This window comes from Ambystoma mexicanum, chromosome 1p (genome assembly GCF_040938575.1).
Source record: "Ambystoma mexicanum isolate Mex_15411 chromosome 1p, UKY_AmexF1_1, whole genome shotgun sequence".
In the NCBI taxonomy this organism is placed as follows: Eukaryota; Metazoa; Chordata; class Amphibia; order Caudata; family Ambystomatidae; genus Ambystoma; species Ambystoma mexicanum.
Window position 1 is genome coordinate 524,467,276 of NC_090921.1, and position 20,129 is coordinate 524,487,404.

The 20,129-nt window shown below is 46.3% G+C and overlaps 1 protein-coding gene across 1 annotated transcript in view; it reads left to right on the forward strand.

Annotated features, from left to right (window-relative positions):
* The first annotated feature begins 4,270 nt into the window (after window positions 1-4,270).
* The window catches only part of MATK (megakaryocyte-associated tyrosine kinase), a 383,377-nt gene continuing 367,518 nt past the window's right edge, over window positions 4,271-20,129 (forward strand). The window contains exon 1 of the mRNA XM_069649416.1: window positions 4,271-4,447. The gene's annotated coding sequence lies outside the window, so the exon portion shown is untranslated. The remainder of the gene's footprint in view (window positions 4,448-20,129) is intronic.

Below are 20,129 nucleotides of genomic sequence, written 5' to 3' on the forward strand. Positions count from 1 at the left end.
TTGGGGAGTTCAGGGGGAGGGGGGAGTGGGTGTGTTGGGGAGTTCAGGGGGGAGGGGGGAGTGGGTGTGTTGGGGAGTTCAGGGGGAGGGGGGAGTGGGTGTGTTGGGGACTTCAGGGGGGAGGGGGGAGTGGGTGTGTTCAACAAAATCACTTTCACAATACACTTTTCATATTTGCACAAATCAGATGTGTGGACATTGCTCATTGCGTATGTGTGATGTATTGGTAAACAGTCCCCAGTGTCCATATAACAGACGCACACAGTGCCACAATCGTCATCTCCAGGTGACACCCCCCATTCGCGTGTGCTAGAATAATTGGTTGATCAGAGTACTACGCATTTCACGCCCCTCCTGTGCATCGCCGCCTCCATGAGGTGCTGCCGAATCCCCACCTTCATCATCCTCATCGACAGGTGGTTGCAGTTCAGCATCAGGGGGCAGGGGCACATTGCGTCTGACGCACATATTGTGTAGCATGACACATGCCATGACGATCTTTGCCATCTTCTCATGGTGGTACAGGAGTGCCCCACCAGACCTGCTGAGGCAGCGAAACAGTGCCTTCAATAGGCCAAAAGCCTGCTCAATCACCGCACGGGTACGTGTATGTGCACGGTTGGAGTCCTCCTCGTGCTGGTTCTGTGGGTTCCGGACTGGTGTAAGTAGCCACCTCTTCAGGGGATAGCCTGCATCACCTGTATGTGGGCGAGAATGTATGTGTCAGTCATGACGTCTATTTCAAAACATGACGTGCCACCATGGCTTGCATCCAACTGTTACTTCGGACCTCTTTTGAATGCACTAATTGATTCACACTATGCGACCAGTATATGCTCATGGCTCCTATGGAATGTGGTGCATGCCATCAACCAATGTATGCAGGGGGGTCAAGTGCCTTGTGAGTGTCCATCCACTGTGTTCGTTCATACCGTTTGTTTTGGTGGCCTGGCACGTGTCCTGTGAGGTCAACGCTCACATCATTGCAACATTGCTGTCAGCATCATCATGACCCCAGTGAGCAATACTGATGTTGATAGGGACATTTTGTGGGCCTTGCTGTCTGTGTGATGGTGTGTTGATGTTTCTGTCCGTCATGTGCCTCATTCGTGCGCAGTTATGGGGACAGGCCTTTCAGTGGATGGTGTCTGGTGACGTGCATGTAGGTGCATTTCGTTGAGGTCAATGTGGTGTGAAGTGGTACAATGCACTTGCAGATGGTTGTGTCAATGTTGGGGCACACCTTCATTCACGTGGTGGGGCTGCATACATCGGGCATTAGGTTTAGTGGTGTCAGCTGAGGTTTGTGCTGCTTTAGGGTATGATCTGGCTCCGTTGTCTCTGCTACTCACAGCCAGGTGGGGTATTCAGTAGGGGTGGGATGGCGGTTGGTGTTTCTATCATGCTGTTTGTGTATCATGTATACGATGGTGTTGATGGTGTCCCGGTCCAAACGGTACAGGGTGTGGATCTGCTCAGCGGTGAGGTTGAATGGACTGGCTCTGATGTGTGGGATTGTGGGCTGCCTGCGTGGTGCCACTGGCTGTGCTGGTGGGGCTTGCTGGCCCTGCCTTGCCCTCCTTCTTCTCCTGCGTCTCCTCTGTGCAGCCTATTGTTGTTGTTGTTGTAGTTGAAGTTGTAGCACTTGCATTGCTATCAGGTCCTCCAGCCCCAACATTGCTAGTCCTATTGGAATCATTGTGGAGTGTGACTGGGTCTGGGAAGGGGTTGGGTGTGCTCTTTTTTCTGTATTGCCTCCACCTGTGCTGATTCTGTGCGCCTGTGGCAGCTGGATTCACTGCACAAGGCCCTTTACGGTTGGTTCGCGATGGCGTAATTAGCACCATGGCGGTAAGGTACTTAACGGGCTGGGTGATGGCGTTAGGTGCATGTCCGCTTGGGTCGGCATTCGCGTACCTTTACGCCATGGCGCTAAGTACGGTGTGGGAGGTCGCGTGCGCGCGCCATTGGCGCAGTTAGCGGCAGCGTTAACTACGATGCCGCTAATGGCATCGTAGTTAACGGTCACGGGTCATGATCGGACCTAGCGGAAAACGATGACGGTAACCATTTACCGCCATCGTTTTTCACTTAGCGCCAGGGTCGTAATGAGGCCCATTGTCTTAGTTTTAGCAATATTTATTGTCATGAGATTTTTCTTTGCAAGATTTTTCAGCGCAGTTAGCGTGCGCTGAAGGCCAATTGGGGTACAATCATATAATATTAAATCGTCTGCATAGGACAGACAACTTATATGGTTACGGTTTATTTTTGGCGGGAAATTACGGGCACTCTGCAGTTCATTTTCTATGTCAGCTGTATAAAAATTATACAATACTGGGCCCAGCACACCGCCTTAATTTAGGCCCCTAAGTTGTGCATTTATGCTCAGGGCTCGGGCTGGCTGGGACGAGGGGGTCACATGTTGCCTTTGTGTGTAACGTGGTAATTTGTGGGTGGAGATGGGGCTTAGCACTGCTGTGACTTTGTGCCAGGGGAAGCATGGTGGGCACACATGTAGTACGCTGTGGTAGGGTGAGTTGTGTCTGTGTGGGAGCAGATGCATGTTCAGTTGGCAGCACAGGGTGCCTTGCCTGCACTGGGTTCTACATGTATTGCTGGTATGGGTCATATTTTGGTGGCCAGGGTGTATGTCCGTTTGTGCACCGCATGCAGGCTTTTTTTGTTGGTGTTGTGGACGATGCAATTGTGATATGTTGGTACAGTGGTGGGTGCAGGGTGGACAAGGAGGTTGACATTACATTGGGGTTACGTGTACTCACCAGCGTCTTCAGGTGTCCCTTCTCCGGCCTATGCAGCACCGATCCCTTCAATGGACTCTGGGTGCAGCACACTGCTGCCCGTCTCCTCCCAGGGCATAAGGCATATTGGGGATGCGCTCCCACCACCTGTGGCCATGCCCTGTCTCTGCTGGGCCAAGAGGGGGTTGCGTACCCTCAGGTGCAGGTCGTCCTATCGCTTTTGGCAGTCTCACACTGTACAGGGGGTTCTGCCAACTGCCGACACATTCTGGGCCACCTTCTCTGAGATGCTCTTCTTGCGCAGCTGGGTCTGCCTGCGCTGGTCGTTGCTGAAGAGCTCTGCGGCATGGTGGACAATGGTGTCCCCTAGCATGTTCATCTCGGGCTCAGAGAAGCTTGGCTTCCGCTTGCGGGTCTCACAGACTCTAGATGTCATGCTGACAGTGGAGTTTGTCTGGTCAGGAGGGGTGGATGTCACCTGTGCTTTGAGGATTGCAATAGATTGGGTTTTTTAATGACTGCCGGCCGATTTCCTGTTCCGACGATAAACTTTATTTCCGGTCACGGTAATTGTGGGACCGCTGTTACCGGTGACGGTGGGTCCGAAATCGTGTTGCCGGACTTCGGAGGCAGCGACACCGAGGACGACATGCCGGAATGTGCGTGCCCGACAACACGTAATCATCTGGTGATTTCGGCATCACGGGTTGCCGGAAACGGTGGCACCAGCATGACGGAAACTGTGATTACTTACCGGCATACTTGTAATGAGGCCTCGAGGATTTGCGGGCCAACCTGCGAGTTGCTGGTCAGTTCAGTTGACAGCTCGGAGTATGCACGTCTACACACAAGCACATGAGGTAGATTATCAAATGCAGAAGATGCTCTTTTTTAAACTTGTTTTACTTGGAGCATTTTTGGAAATGCGTGGGTCTCAAAGGTGACCTACGCACCTCAGTTTGGGGGGTGTTCAAGCGCAAACGATGGGCTGAACTTCCCTCTTGCATAATGTTTGAAGAGCTGCCAGCACCTCTGTGCCTGCTGGGAGCACATTTCACTTTGACAGACCCCTTAAAACACACGTCACTGTGAAATGCCAAAAAAAGTAAAATAAACGTGTCTATCCGTGTTTGGGGGTAGAAATGCAACCCTTCAAAGACGTGGCCGCAATCCATTGCACATTACTGTAAATCACATCCCATTTTAAAAAACGACTGTGCTTTAAAATGCATAGAAACGTTCCCTGGTCGACGCTTTTTCGTAGTGTTAAAAATAGTGCATATTAATGTCCGCAACTTTTTAAGCGAAAATAACCTCCTCGGTTTTGGAGTTTCGTACGGGTCCCCTCTATACTCCAAATCATTTCTGCAAACGCCCCTGCTCTGCTGTGCCAACGTCCTTCAATGGGTTCTGGATGATGTGACTGCACAGCCAGGCGGCACTAGGACCAGGCGGAAGCCTTGCACGAGCTGTGTGTGTGTGTGTGCGGGCACTTAGCAGCCCCGTCGAGTAATGGGGAAGCGGTGAATTGCTGTAATAGCAATGCACTGCTGTTCGCGCTCACACTCCTATTTTCAGCGCAGGGGCCTGGATGCCCTGTGTTCCTTGGACAAACTCCTAGCTGCCCACCTGCACATCCCACGGCCAGATTCAAAGTCCCAGAGCCTGGAGGCGTCTGGGAGCAGGTAAGGACCACATGGAGGGTGGAGGTGCGCCCACCCTTACAGAGAAGGAAAGAGTGACCGCTTTACCAACATGCTTTTCCTCTTTGACACTGTGGCTTATTTCAGAGATCCCCGATTTGCCTCCGAAAGTGAGGACTCACAAGAATACGGTAAGGGGTGATAGCTCAGTAGGGTAACCCGCCTGCTGACGAGCCTTTCGGGCTTTTGGAGTAGGCAGAAGTAGTGCCGCAGAGTGCGGTATCGCTAACTTATCAGCACTTTCTGAATCTGGGGAGTTTGTATCACATTAAATGGCAGTAGTGTTTAAAGGGATGGGATGGTGAAACTGTGACAGGGGCGGGTTGCGCAGGCCACAGCCGCGAATAAGAATAGTTTATGAACTAAAGAGGTCAGATTCCATCAGCAACCAGAGGGAGAGGAAGGAGATAAGAGTGAGAAAAATACCGAGAGAGCCAGGTGCAAAGGTTGACTTCCAAACGTGAGATTACCTCCTAACTTCCTAAGAGACTGCTATAAATAACTCAACCATCCTACCAGCCGATGTACCAAAGTGATCCGAAAGGCCAAACATCCACCATTACAATAGCTGGGATCGAACGCATGGTTTAGGTTTGGGGATTACAGGTTAGGAGTCAAAGGTTGGGTTTAGAAGAAAGGGATTGAGTTTAGAGGCTGGCACCGAGGATAGGAGTTAAAGGGCAGGTGCTAAAAGTTGGGGTTTACTGTTTAGAGGTTGAAGGTTGGGGTTATAGGTTGGTGGTTAGTGACTGGGTTTAAGGTTTAGGGGTTGCGGCTAGAGTTACAGTGGAGGTGTTAAAGGTTGGTGTAATAGGGTTAGAGGATTGGCGTAAAGGCACACGTCAGCCAGGAAAAGGGGGGAGGGGAGAGACTTAGGCAGTACACAAAAAAAACATAAAACATCAACATAGACAAAGGGCCGACAATCAGGATATTTCTATTTAAAACAGAAGTTAGGCTTTTGGAGGGGAACTTTCGGCAGACTAGCAATAGGCAAACACAAAGCAGAAAGCCACGCTTTAGACGTGGAACCAGCAAAGCGGTATAAAATCCAACTGGCTATAAAATAATAATAGCAACTGGCAATGACTCCCACCGCCAGCTAGTACTATACGTTGTTTTCTGAGCCATCGATAATAATCATTCCAGGACTTATAGGTGCTTATTTTGTCGATATTTCTGTAACTTCCAGCATACAAATGCAAAATGCCTTTGGCGAAAAGGGGCAGCTCTGGACAGGACGCCGTTTAGTAGCCCTTCTAAGGGGGCGGTTTTGACCTTAATGCAGGGGTCAGCACACTTTGGTTCCCCAGGTAATTTGATGTATAGTAATATATACTACTGACTACACCTCCCCTCGTCGCTAGCCATCATAGTTATCGACGACAGGTCATGGGAGTGTAGTCCAAAACATCTGGAAAGCCACGTGCAGCAGCAGCCTGAATGCGAATGTAGAATTGATGTTTGATGTCAGCCTGTTTCACAGGAGAGCAGCGACTTCTGAAGGATAGACAGCACTGTTTGGAGTTGAGAACATACAAGTCTCAATACCAGAGTAACACTTTTAATAGTGCTTCGTGTGGGGTGGGTGGAGAGCCTGTTTCTGATGGCACCCACACCTGGCAGACAAGTCCCGATGTGGTCACATGTGGAAGTCGAGAGTAGAACTCGGGACCCACGGTTCCGCAACCAACAATGTAGGCATTATAGAGTATTAGGAAACCCCTTCTTTCACGAGCGCAAACAGCATTTCATTGCCAAGAGCAGCACATCACGCACAGAAGGACATTCACGCCACACACCAGTATCCCAATCATTCTAAAACAACTCGACTTCCATTGTTACTTTTCGGAGACTCTGTTGCCTGCGCTTCATTTAGGTTTTTTTAAAAAAATAAAAGTGTGCACCTTTAACTTTTCCACATACTTGCATTGACAATTAGCTCCTTGTCATGGGTCTTGCTTGCAATTTCCTCTTCCAATGGCGTTCTGTTACTACCTGTGCCAGCAAAGAATGGCCAGAATTTCACAACCTCGCTGTTATATTAACCCCTCAAGTGCTTAGGGCGGGTATGCGTCGTCCTTGATTGGCAGTGCGTTTCCTTTTCTCAGGGTGTGGGCATACAGCCTGCAGGAGGGAAAAGGGACCGCTTTTCGTGTGTTTTCTCCCTCTATTGGGAATATGTGATCCTGTTTTCATGAGACTTTTTAATCAAAACCATACTCACTGATGGCCACTTGTCATTATATATTTGGAAAGTAATTCACACCAGGCAACACGTCTGTCATGCTTAAAGCACTGTATGAAGGCTTTCTATATCGAGGAACATGTCCTGTTCTGTAGTTGGCACTCCTACCGTTGCAGACCTAACTCCATGATAGCCGCGGTCCGGCCCAGCAAGTCATTGTGGAATCGCGACTCCACTTAGCCCAGCCGTCAAAGCTTTTTTTGGAATCCTATAGGCCGGAAATGTAAGAGCCTAACATTTCTTTATTTGTATTTGTATTTATATTTATTTTATTTATAGAGCGCCCCAGGTCCGAAGGCATCCGGCCGTGTATTTTGGTTACAACATAATAGGCAGGCATGGCAGTACAATTGCAGTTTAAATTACAATTTAAAATTACAATAACATTTATGAACATATATACATAATGCAGTTAAGGGTAACTTAACCATGCAAATGCATGTCTTCTGGAGCGACATATGACATCTGCATTTGCAAATTCATAACGACATGTGTCTAAAAACAAGTATTTTTTGACACATCAAAACACAGGCTCACATCTAATCAGTATCGTGAGAAAGCACACGCCCCTCCTTCTTCCATACCTCTTCCCCTTTATTGTACCCCCGGGCTAGCCTGTCCATGCAAACAGCGCTACCCCCCCCCCCCCCCTTTACTGCCCTACTACCCTTTTTGCTTCCCCCATCAACTTAGTCCAGAACAAAGCAACCGCCAGCTAAATCTCCCTCAACCAGCTCAGGTCCCTCTTCATTTGCTTTAACAGCGCCACTCCTGGCTCCTTAACCAAATCTTTCTCCCGGCATGTAACACCAGTGCCGTCGGCATCCCATGGAGTTCCCCCATACCTGCCAGCATTGGCAGAAACTGATCCCACCTGATCTCTCCCACCCTTGACCATCTCAACAAAGCCACCTCATAGCTACACCCCAACTGAGTACCCACAATTATTTTTGATGCAGCTCTCCTTGCCCTTTTCACCATGAAGTGGCAGCATATACATGTCTAAGGCACCTCGCCGCTCCTCTGAGCCATATCTGAAGGAGAAAATAGAATGAGCTTCCCAGCTGAAAGCCCCCACCACCCTCCTGCCCCCCACATTCCCTAAGATCTCCCCTCGCCCAGCTCTCTGATGTACGCCTTGTACTTTGCTGATTTACAGCACCCTAAACTCTTCAACCCTTCCTCGGGCAAACCTAGCATGCTCCCCTCCGATGCTGCCCCTATCTTAAAAGAATGAGTCCCAAACTCCTGTGCCTTTTCACCTAAAGATACCAGAGCCCTCCTCACCACCCCAAAACCTGCACAGAGGTCACTCCATCACTGCTCTCATGCTGAAAAAACCAAACCCTCCCTCCCTGTACATCTCTTCCGCCATACCTCTCCAGCTGTGCTCTCAACGGACACAACTCCCTATTTCCCCCTTTCCAAATGCATCCACAGCTCTCTTCTCAACTGGTCCGTCTTTGATTTTCTTATTTTGATATCCAGACTATTCCGACAGACAGATATCCTTCCACATCAGACCTCATCCACCCTCCATCTGCAGAACCAACTCCGACCCCCGAAAGGCCCCAAAAAACAACCACATGAAACATGCCGCAAACATGTCCCTCTCCCATGGAGACCAACATATGCCCCCAACAACATTGCACAACATACCCAGCAGCTCCGCAAACACTGGCCTCCTCTTATCCCTTACCTTTTCCATCTCCATTGCCCACCCTTCCACCAGCCTGCTTGCTATTTCGCCCCCGCTGGGCTGGAGGCCCCAGAACCACTTCCCATAAAACGCGATACCCACCAGCTTCCCTGCTATCGTCGCCCTGGCCCACCCATTCTCAACACAGCCCAATATGAAGTTTATCACATTCTCCCTCCTTCTCTCCTCTCCATCACCTCTCCCTCTCTAACTCCGCGCCCCCCTCAAAGACTCCAACCATGCTCTTCTGTATGTTGCCCGTGATCTTGGAGCCAGTGAACTCTTCACTAACTGCAGCGTTCTCAATCTCCTAGCTCCCAAAGCTCCTCTGGGATCCGGTGCCCTTCCACCTCTGCTTGCGGTGCAAGCACACAGAATCTCTGCCACTGAAAACGAGATAATGCATCAGCGATGCCGTTATCCTTTCCTGGCACGTGCATCACCCTAAACACCACATTCCATTTCAGGCATCTCAACACACACCACGTCAAAAGCCTGGGCACCCTCTGATCCTTGGCAGATTTCCTGTTCACAGTGTTAACCACCGCCTCATTATCCATGTTGAAATCCACCCTCTGCAACTCTCTGTCCCACAAGCCCAAGGCCACTAGTAAAGGAAAGAATTCCAAGAAAGCTATGCTTCTCCCCCCCTTAATCCAATGCTCTAGCACACTTTCTGCCCATCCAGTACACGCCAAAACCTCCAGAACCTGATGCATCAGACAAAATCTGCACCTTCCAAGTGACCGGGTCCCCCAGCAGCCACATGGCACGCCATTTAAGTCCTCTTGAAACCTCAACCACTCCCTGCAATCCTCCATGATAGCCCCAGGCCCCCCTCACCCTGTGATGCAGATGCTTTGCCCACACCATAGAACTGGCCATATTCCTACAAAACGGGCAAAATTGAGATGCCCCACCAGCCTCTGCATGTCCACTAGCGTCATCTTACGTACCTCTACCGCCCTCTCCCACAACTGTACCAACTTGCTCACCTTGTCGTCCGGCAAGCGTGAGGTCATGGCCATTGAATCCAATTAGATACATTGCCTTGGAAGGCACAGCTCTTTAGCCCTGCTGCAGTCCTTATGCAACACAGGATCAGCATCTTGGCCCTCAGCTCCCTTCTAGGCTCTCCACGGTTCTTTCAACACTCCTCTGCTCCTCTGGTCCACACTGCATCCCCAGCTCGCTCAAACTGTGTCTCAGTGCTCCACCTTTTATACTGACAGGGAGTGTTTATTGGAGTCAGTTGTGAGTGGCTGAAAAGGGAGTCCTGATTCTGCCTGTCCTCGTTAATGGGATAAGATGGAGGCTGCCCATAGAAATCCATGGTACATTGGTTCCTATGGGCAATCTTCATAGCTCAGGTCCTCTTCTTCTTCGTCCCAGTGGTTTTTACAGACGGCAATGGGGAAGAAGTATGGAAGTTGTAGTAGTGTTTGTCAGGGTGAAGGGGGCAGATGTGTGGTTGTAGGTGAATGGGTTTTAGATGATAATGTTCCATAGTAACTTTGGGGATGTCGGATAGGGATATTTTTCTTCTCCTACGCCTCCCTTTAATGTTAGTACCTGTTGGAATTGGGGAGGGGCAATGGGACAGGATTCATAACAACCTATAAAGGTGAAGGAAGTGTCGGGTAGGGGTTTGTCAGAAAGGGGGGAATACTACGACTCTCCCAAGGGCATTCCTCCAACTATCCTAAGGACCCCCTGCTTAGGTGATCCTCCCGCAATGGTCCACCCCCAGGGACTGGTTCCAAAGGCGATGGCCATGTCCTGGCCACCTGAACAAAGTATCCCTGGGGTCCATAAGTGAGAAAGCCCTCAGGTTTCTCACCATGGAATGAAACCCTTACTTGGCCATTCCTTGTCCCCAGACGGGGGGGTTGCCCCCAGTGTATCCCACTTGCCTTGACCCCTTGGGATGTTATCGTGTGGCGGGCTCACCTCCCTAGTCACAGATGAAGTGGCTCTTTTCATGGACCCATTGCCATACCAGAAATTTGTAGGAAATATTCATTTGTGTATTGGAAAACATTGTAGTATACTTGTAGCCTGTAGGCCAAATAGTGCCTGGGTAGAAGGGGCTGCATACTTGTCCAATGTGTGTTGGTGCAGTGGACTCATCCATCCAGAAGAAGGTAGGAGCTTGTAGAAAAAGGTGACCCCCGCCCTGAACTGCTCTCTGTCTAAGTTGATTATAGTTTTTCCTGCAGTCGGTGCTAGGGTTCCAGTGCGACAGACCTCCAGAAGTCCCAATGATTGTGAACATTGAGAAAGTGGAGGGGAGGAGGTGGTGGTTCCCATGGGGACTGTCCTTGATCTGTGGCAATGAAAGTGCTGTCCTTGGCGCAGGCTGGTGCCAGAAAACAGGGGCTAAATACCTTAATTACCTTAATACCTTAATTTAATTACAAATTCTTTATTGCCAACTGGGAAATATTTATATTGATATTTATTTGGAATAGTCTGTTCCACTGATTAAAGACCTGCTTCATATAGATTTGAAGTATATAAACGTCATACATCCAGAGTAAATAAAAATCTGTTGTCTTTACTAAGTTATAAAACATTGCGATTATTGGAAGTTTGTGATCAAGAAGTGTTTAGTAGGTTGGGATCCCAAACATTTTCCTCAGCACCTTTTCATGCTTTTATTGATCATACTCTTACATTTCAACATGGCTTCTTCCTCAAGTGTGTACCTCACTTTTTTGCGTTCTATGCTGTAATCATCTTTAGCCATCATTGCTAGTGCTTTGCCTTTGCCAGCAAGTCTGTGTGTGATTCAGGTATTATCAAAGAGTTTCCTTACTGTTAATAGGTAAATACTGGTCGCTAAAATGTATTTTGCTCAGACGCAGAGACTCGTTGCACTCACCAATATAAATCGGAATACAGATTGAACCGATAAAAAAGTAATTATGTTTTTCAATTAAATAGGCAATTAATTGATAAAAGACCTGATGCAATCGTTTTTTCTGAGGAAGTGCCAATATGGATACCCTTTCTGATTAAAGATATGTAGGGGAAATGGTCAGTTCGACAACATGGCCCAGGAAAAATGGGAAACAATTGAGTCCTATAAAGACCACTTAAAATTAGCCAAACTAGTACATACTGCTTCTACATTAGGTCCAATGGCGTGACACCAAATGTGGGGGGCCCCCTGTGAGCCATGCTGAGGTCCATCACCCTTGCTTGTCAACACAGCTGAGGCAACCCACCCTCTGGGTCGGCCTGGACCCCCATGCATGGGTAATGCGCCTGATGATCATGTTGCTGCAGTGGCACGCAGCGCACTGGACTAGGGAAAAGATGTAAGTATGGGTTTTACTCAAACCTTAAATCTTTCACCTAGCGTAAAAACAAAACAAGGGGGGTGTACCTGCCTCTTGGCACCCAAATGTACCAGCCAGGTGCCAGTAGTATCATACACCTTAATGTTACCATAAGAACACATGTTTATGCTGGCTTTGCCAGTATATGGCGGTTTTCCCATATACGAACATACTCTTGTTTGATTTATACTTACTGCCAGTAAAAAATCCTGCCACAGGGAGAAAAGATACCAGCAACACATGCCATGCTACAGAAAGGAAACATTTCCTTGTTTGGCTGCACAAATGCCTCCACCCACCATCATGTTGACTTTGCCCTTAACACCAGTAAAACATGCAATGCCACAGTAAGGAAACACTTAATTGCTAACTGCACAAGTGCCCTCACCTTCCCCAAGTTAGAACACACATCGTTATGTGCCTTGCCCTTTGTGTGAGTAAAACATGCCATGCCACAGAAAGAAAATGTCCAGTCTGCCTTCCCCACTGTGCTATAAACCCCTAACAGAAACCCTCCTCCATGTACGAACATGCATCACATTGTTTTTGGCAGTAAAATAAGTATGTGCTTCAATGCCCCTTACCTTGGCCCCAATCTTGCATGCACACATTCATACCCAGTCATTAACCCAGTGGTAGCTGGTACATGTCTTTATTTGAAATTGAAGGGACGTAAATATTACTCACAAATAGGACACAGCAACCGATCATAGCCTCAACCAAACATAGACACCCAGAGACAAATATTTGAATAGTGTGTTAAAATGGTGCATCATAATGCACACATTCTGTGAAACATTGGGTAGAAAGCCAGACAGTTTGCAATTGGTTTTGTAGGGTAACTCCAATCCAATAATTCAACAGATGCATGTCACCAACAGTGCACAGAAGCATTTCCCAATGTAGTTTCATGATGCCTTTGCTTACAAATTTTGCCAGTATAAAAACATGTTCACACTGGCTGTGCCCGTACATTTGAACACTAATATATGTCAGTATTCCCATATAAAAACATACACATTATAGCATTGCACATAATGACAGTAATGATACTTTAAGAAAACACGGCCACGCTGGCTCTGCCAATATATGGCAGTATCCCCAACATACTCCCGTTGCTTTGCTGTTGAAAATGCCATACCACAGCCAGAAAACATGTCCAAACTGGCTGAAAAATGTAGGCCCATAAAATACATGTAATACCACTTATCATGCTTACTTTATCATAGATGCCCAGAACAAAATGCCATGCCATACTAAGAAATATCTAAGCTGGCTGCACCAAAATGTTAGTCTAACAACGTAATAACGCTTGTCTTGTCCTGCTTACTTTATCCTGAAAGCCCAGAATATAACGTCATGCCAATGTAAGAATTAGCTAGACTGGCTGAACCAAAATACCAGTCTACGCCAGATTATAATACTAATCATGTTTACTTTACCGTAGGTTCCCATAAGAAAATGCCATGGCACAGTAAGACATAGCTAGAATGTCTGAATTAAAATGCCAGCCTGGCCATGTTATATATCACATATCATGCTAGCTTTATCATAGATAACCAGTATAAATGCCATTCCATTGTAAGAAATTGCTAGATTGCCTGCACCTAAATGCCAATCTAGCCAGTTAATAACCCATAAACCAGTGTAAGGAGCGGAACCAAATGACACTGCACTGCGTATTTCCAAGTTAATGCAGGAGCCCGTCAAGGATGCGTATTGGCCCTGTTATTATTTTCACTGTATATTAACAGGCTGCATAATGCCTTGGTGCAGATTGGCTTGGCTGTCCCAAAGCTGGGGACAGGTCACTGCCGGTGTTTGCCACACAGTGCTGATTGTTCATATGCCACAAGCTTTGCAGCACCTAATCACGGCATACTCAGAATATATGATCAATCTAGTCCTTAAAAGCAATGCAAGCAAGTCTGCAGTGATGGTCTGCCATCTTAATAAAACAACAACCCCAAGATGCCTGAAATGCATAGTAAAGACGTGATCATTCAGAGAGTTCATGAATTTGATCATCTTGGGATACGCGCTAGCCCCTCTCTGAAACCAACCCTGCACGCTGCAACTCTGAAACAGGCAATCCGGTTCAAACAAGGTTTAGGTGGGGTGAGAAGATTCATGAGTATGTCAAAAGTGAAACCCTTGAACCGAATTATAAAAGTGTTCAGCAGTAAAGCGGGAGCAGTGGCCAAACACCTAGCCTCGTGATGGGGCTCCGGGAACACCCATGACATCCAGATGACTGGGATTTTTTAAAACAAAACATTCTATGTTTTCCACAGTCAGCTCCAAATTATGGCACCCATTTTGAGTTGGGCATGCCATTTTTGCCAGGTGACATAATATCTGAAACCACATTACACTGGCAGAGAATCTGGAGCAACAACAAGGCAGCCATGACACAATCCCTTATGACATACATTACAGGTAAAACAGGTGCATCGAAATTCCTTGGCTGTTGCATATTAACCACAATTGCCAAAAGTTAATGAACAGTCTCATCTGACCCTTCCAATATTGCTTACAAAAACAGTTACTATTGGCCGTAAAGGAAGCACAGGAATGAAGTGAAATGCAAAAGGTCACAACCCGAAGACATGTTATATTGACCTCTATGCTGACTGAAAGAGCACTTATAACCAAGGCGATATGTGACTGTCCTTTGAGCGCAGTCACGTCACACCGGTAAAAAGAAACAGTGAAGGGAAATATTGCCCCTTCTGCCATGTAGCAGAAGAGGACCTTTTGCATGTTATGCTGTTTTTCCGAGAATATAATAGAATTAGAGCCCTGAATCCTGATACCCATACTAAAAGAGGGCCAATTTACACAATGTTGGCCAACTTTGCTGTATCTACTACTAGCTTGGGTCCTCGTCATTGCCCGTGTCCTGATTGAGGGGTGTCTCATGTGTCCTGGAGGATGTTTGTTTTTTGTGCGGCATGTTTCAGTCACTCAATGGCTTCAACACGTTTGAGAAAATGTCCAAAAAAGATTGATTGATTCTGCTCTCTTCTCGTGAATTAACTTAAGTAAACGGTAACCTTGCCATTTCCCATATTTGGAGTGGCGTGATCAAAATAAAATTTTATGTTTTTTAATTCCCTTTAAAAAAGCTTTAAGAAACACTTTCGAACTATATACAGAAGTAATACGTTTCAAAGGAATAACCAACACATTGAATGCTTCTTTCTAGCACCTACTGTAGTGAATCAGGGTGAGCATCAGTAAATGAGGGTGTCTACGGAGTGCATTTTTTTGCATCCAAACACAGACTACAATCTTGCCTCAGACAAATGAGGAATCCATGCACAATCTGGTAGCACTAGGTTTAACGGTGTGACTTTTAGCCGAACAAACATACACACACACATCCCAAATGTTTGCATATAAGATTTTTCTATCCATACATAGACTACTATCTTGCCCAAGACAAAAGAGGAATCCATGCAAAATTTGGTAGACGTGGGTTCAACAGTGTGGATTTGTATAGCCGGACAAACATACATACATACATACATTCAGCTTTATATATAAAGATGAGCTGACACGCCAAAGACGAGCAGGAGTGGATTGCAGCATTTACAGCAGACGCTGTCTAGAAGAAAGTTCCTATTTGAAGTTTAATTAGTGACACACAATTCAGCCTTTTTATTGTGTTGCTATAAGTATTTTAGACAATGTGGAAAGTCAAGCTCAGCGTTACTCAATCTGGCTCTGCATCAGGGGGCGATGAATACTCTCACTTTGCACTTGGAAAATAGCAATGATAAAGTTGACCCTGGGGTAGTTCTTTTCTAAGGAGCACATTTTGAATTTTATGAATTTTACAAAATACTGGTCCTCTTTTAATAGCTTATTCTTTATTTTTATTTTTTTCTTGTAATGACTATGGCCATTTTAGTATTGCACCTAGTGCCTGGTTTTGCACAGGCCTCTTTCAATGTGACTGTCTGGCTTTACCTGAAAAGTATGATTCTTCTTTGTATGTAACCTTGTAAATGCAAAGATCTATTTTAGGAAAATATGTTGTATTTTTTATATATTTTGTTGTTGTGTTTTTAGGGATCATTGGTTCCGAAATAAATATAGCTTGATGATGAAGATGATAAAAAAAACACCTATGCTTGCTTTCTTATAAATGCCCATTAAAAACATGTCATGCTGCAGTCAGAAATGGCTAGACTGGCTGCTCAAAAATTCCAGTCTAGCCATGTAATAGCACTTATCAGGCTTACTTTGTCATAGATGCCCATTACAAAGACCAAAGTAGGCAGTACCACACCCACATGCCAAAATCAGCTCCTCTGCCCAGAACAAACACAAGCGCACACACACTCACACAACATTTAATTGCACATGTGCACCCATGCACTCGCTCATTCACACATGCACCCTGCGACCCATACATCATACACTCATTTATTCACACACACATTACATACATACAAACATACATCATAAACATGCAACCGGTCCAATAGCACAGCGAGTAGAACGCCCGCTTTGACATCCGTGCAGAGCCTGCTAACGCAGGTTCGAATCCCGGCAGGGCCAAACTCAGCCTTTCATCCTTCCGAGGTCGATAAATGAGCACCACATACCTGAGGGTTCGTAGCGCTATATAAATGCCAATTTATTTATTTTATTTATGGAACATGCAGACAAAAAACAAATATTTGTCTGTTTCCCCGAATAATTCATCCTGAGGGACACCTCTCCAGACAGGGCACTGAATCCTGCACACCACATAGACATAGCGGTAGATGTAACCTTCTTTAGCCATAAACTTTACTGCAGAATGTGCCGAATTGCTGCCTTTAGCCTGCATTATGATTACAAGATGGCAATTCGCAAAATCTGTATGTGAGACCACATTTCCCTCCCAGGCTGGAGTCGTTAGTGGTTACTTGTTGCATCTTAGATTGAGTATTGAGATACACCAACATCTGCATCTCAACCATCCCCAATACCACTATCATTTGGTTGTCATTGGGGGATATAAACGTACAGGATGATTACATGCATGAGGATGGATGCCTTAGGGATGGGGTCATTATCTTCCAAGCTCAAACAAGAATGAAAACGGGCTCGGTGTTCCTCGAAAGCAATCATAGTACATGACACAAAATATGGATAAGGTTTCCTTACTCCTTCTCTACTCATCTAAAGTAACTCTTTGTGATCCTCAGGCATGTCCGCCGAAGATATGGAACAAACCAGCCGGGACATTTGCAAGAAGATTTTAGGTCTATCTTGCTTCTGTGAATGGAACTTGGCTTACTGGGTTCAGACACAGAGTTTGACAACTGAGCTCTTATGGAGCACGGCGAGAACAGGAAAACATTTACACAAATTTTGGCTAATCTTATGGGTAATCTGAATGATGAAGACATGAGCCACCTGCGGCTAATAACTAGCTTGGAATTCACTGAAAAGGGGTCACTCTCTCATTGCTTTGCTAACGTAAAGACAAAGAACGATGTAGGGAGCTTTCTGTCTTGCCGCTACTAAGGCGTGGAATGACCTCCTGCATGACCTCCGATTCCAAGAAAAGCTTGAACCTTTCAAGAGAATGCTTAAAACATTGCTGTTTGCCTAATTTTCTATCTGCAAACTTTTCCCTATTAGTTCTTTCTCATCTGCTATTAGCCTGAATTGTCCTTTCTGGCCCTTTGTTGTTTGTCAGCTCCCTCATGCCCATAGGTGCATAGCCTTTAATGAGCCCATGCCTGTAACTTCCAGTTGGGCCATCTCAACGTTGCCTGTGAGGAAATCATTTGTACACAATTTCAGTTTAAATGGTTGCAACCAAAATCAAAGGTAAAAGCAACACAAGCCAGTCTTTTGACAGCAGAAAAAAACATGCCAAGAGTGTTCCATGGTGCTGTCCTCTGAGTCTCAGGAAAGGGCTTCTCTCTCTGGCCCAACGATCTGAATAGGTGTGTGCCAAACAACTAGAACATTTGAAAGTTGTAGACTTTTTGGGGCATGTGTTTTAAAAGGTTGCTGTTTATTTTAATCGTAATAGCATTGTCTTAAAACAAAACCTGTACTCAAAATGTTTCCGACGTCCAACAAATATTGCCCTCTTCGAGATTCTTTTTCTTCCTGCAGTTAATAAGTAAGTCGCAAGGACAGAAAGGACCGGTGTTGGCAGAGAAGGAATTGGGCCTATAGTAAAGTAAAGCAGTGCTTACTTTGGGTAGGAGAAGTTTGAGCCGGGGCAGAGATACCAACCATTGATGTCCAAATGTTTCCATCATCAGTTCCCATTGCAGATTGTACACCAATGGTAACACTCATGGGAAAATGAAATCAAGCGCAGCACTTATAGTTTGTTTAAAAGGAAAATGACGTGGGCTACAAAAGGATTTTGTCTGTGTGTAAGTCAACAATTCATAACTCTTCATAAGCAAAGGTAATGCTAGACACTGTGATGAAGTCCCCTGCCTGTCCCTGTGGATGATGTATGGTGTGGCCGTCTATTTATTTATTGGTCACTTGTTAGGCGTTTATACAATTAGCAAAACTGTTTCAAAGCACCCACAGGGCAACAGGGTGGGGACATTTTTCATTTCTGTCCACGTAGAATAGAAGTGTCAGGAGACTCACTGTATTTGTAAGGCTTCTAGTAGCTGGTGTGGTGCTGTACAGTTTGGAACAGACAACATAGCAGCAGTCTGTTGGCATGCAGCATGAGGCCCATCTGCCACGTAGTTTCCTGTATGTACATGCCTGTTCCTGCGAGCTCGGTCCATGTCCCGGGTGCAGGCCCGCGCTGCCACTTTACTAATCGGTGTGTTAAAACAAAAGAGACCAATAAACCAATCACTTCCCCAAAGCGCTTATTTCATACAGGTGGTTAGCACAATGCATGGGGTGGTGAAAGGGCATCCTAAGAGCCAAAGACCCCACAGCTTCAGTGTGGGAGTTGGGAGTTAACGAGTGAGACACATAGATTAGGAGAGAAAAGACTGTGATGGAGACAAGTAAGGAGGAGGAAAGACTGGACGAAGAAGCTGGATTGGAGTAGGAGAGAAGGAGGGGGGTAGAGAACACCAGAGGAAAGGTTTGAGGGGACAACAGGGAGAGCTATAGAAGGAGTTGTAAGGTGGAGACTCTGTGAAGCTACACAGAGTTTGGCAGTGACAACATTGGAGAGGAGGTGGACAGTAGGTGTAAATAGGAGCATGGGAGAAGCTACCAAGAAGGTGGTGGCAGCACATTGGTGGGGAGTTGTTCGGGAGTTGTAAAGAGGAGGGTGAGAGAAGCTACAAGGAGGGTATTAGAGATAATCTATGAAAGGGGAAGGTGGAACAAGAGTTGCGAGGAAGTGGTTGGGAGAAGTTACCAGAAAGGTCATTGGGAGTGTGCAAGAGAGGGTATTGTTTGGAGGTGGGAGGAGGTGGATAGCAAATGTTGTGAGAAAGTAGGCAAGCAAACAAGCAAAGAGGTAGTATGGTTGAATACTAGAGAAAAGAGGAAAGAAGCACATTGAAGGAGACTCTTAGAAACTGAAGAAAACCACAAAGTGGAAGTTCAGAGGAGTGTCCCCTAAAGGCTGGAGAAGAGGAAAGAGGTAGAAAAGCTGAGACAGGAGAGATGGAAGAAGAGGGCAGAGTTCTGTGAGATTGAACCAGGACCCTGGATCATGAAAGATATGAATGAAAGTTAAGATAGCATAGAGACCTAGCGTTGGTCAGGAATGTAAAGTGGAAAGGACATGAAAGCATAGAGGTGAAGAAATGAGGTAGAAGGACCCCCCCCTTTAAGAACATGATTGTCATGAATCACCAAGTAGGTAAAAGAAGTTGGTGTTTTGGGGATCAGAGCCATTATCCTGGGATGGTCAGGTAAGAAATAGTTTTTCATACTGTGATAGTTCAATCTCGTCTTCCACCCCCAGCAATAGTAACTTTGGTTCCATGGGAACTGTTTTACCTAAGGTTCTAGACAGTTTGTCACAGCATGCTTGCCAGTATTGTTGAATCCTGTTGCATTCCCAGAGTATGTGAAAGAAGGTACCTTCTTCGCATTTGCAGCGCAGGAAGTGTGGGTCCGGTGCCCTACCCCAGTGGAAGAGAGCCACCCTTGGGTAATATATTCTATGAAGGATTTTAAGTTGAATAAGTCTAAGTCTGGATGAGATGGCTATATCACGCGGGTACATCAGAGCGATCGTCCACTCTTCAGGCTGAATCATTCCCACATCCCGCTCCCATTTAGCTTTCAGGCTCGCCAGTTCGGGTGTGGCAAAGGAGTTGATAGCGCTATACATCACTGAGGGGACTTTATGTTCGATTTTTTGGGGGATTAGGTTGCGTTCTATAGGGGTATATTCAGGCATATTACTCACCA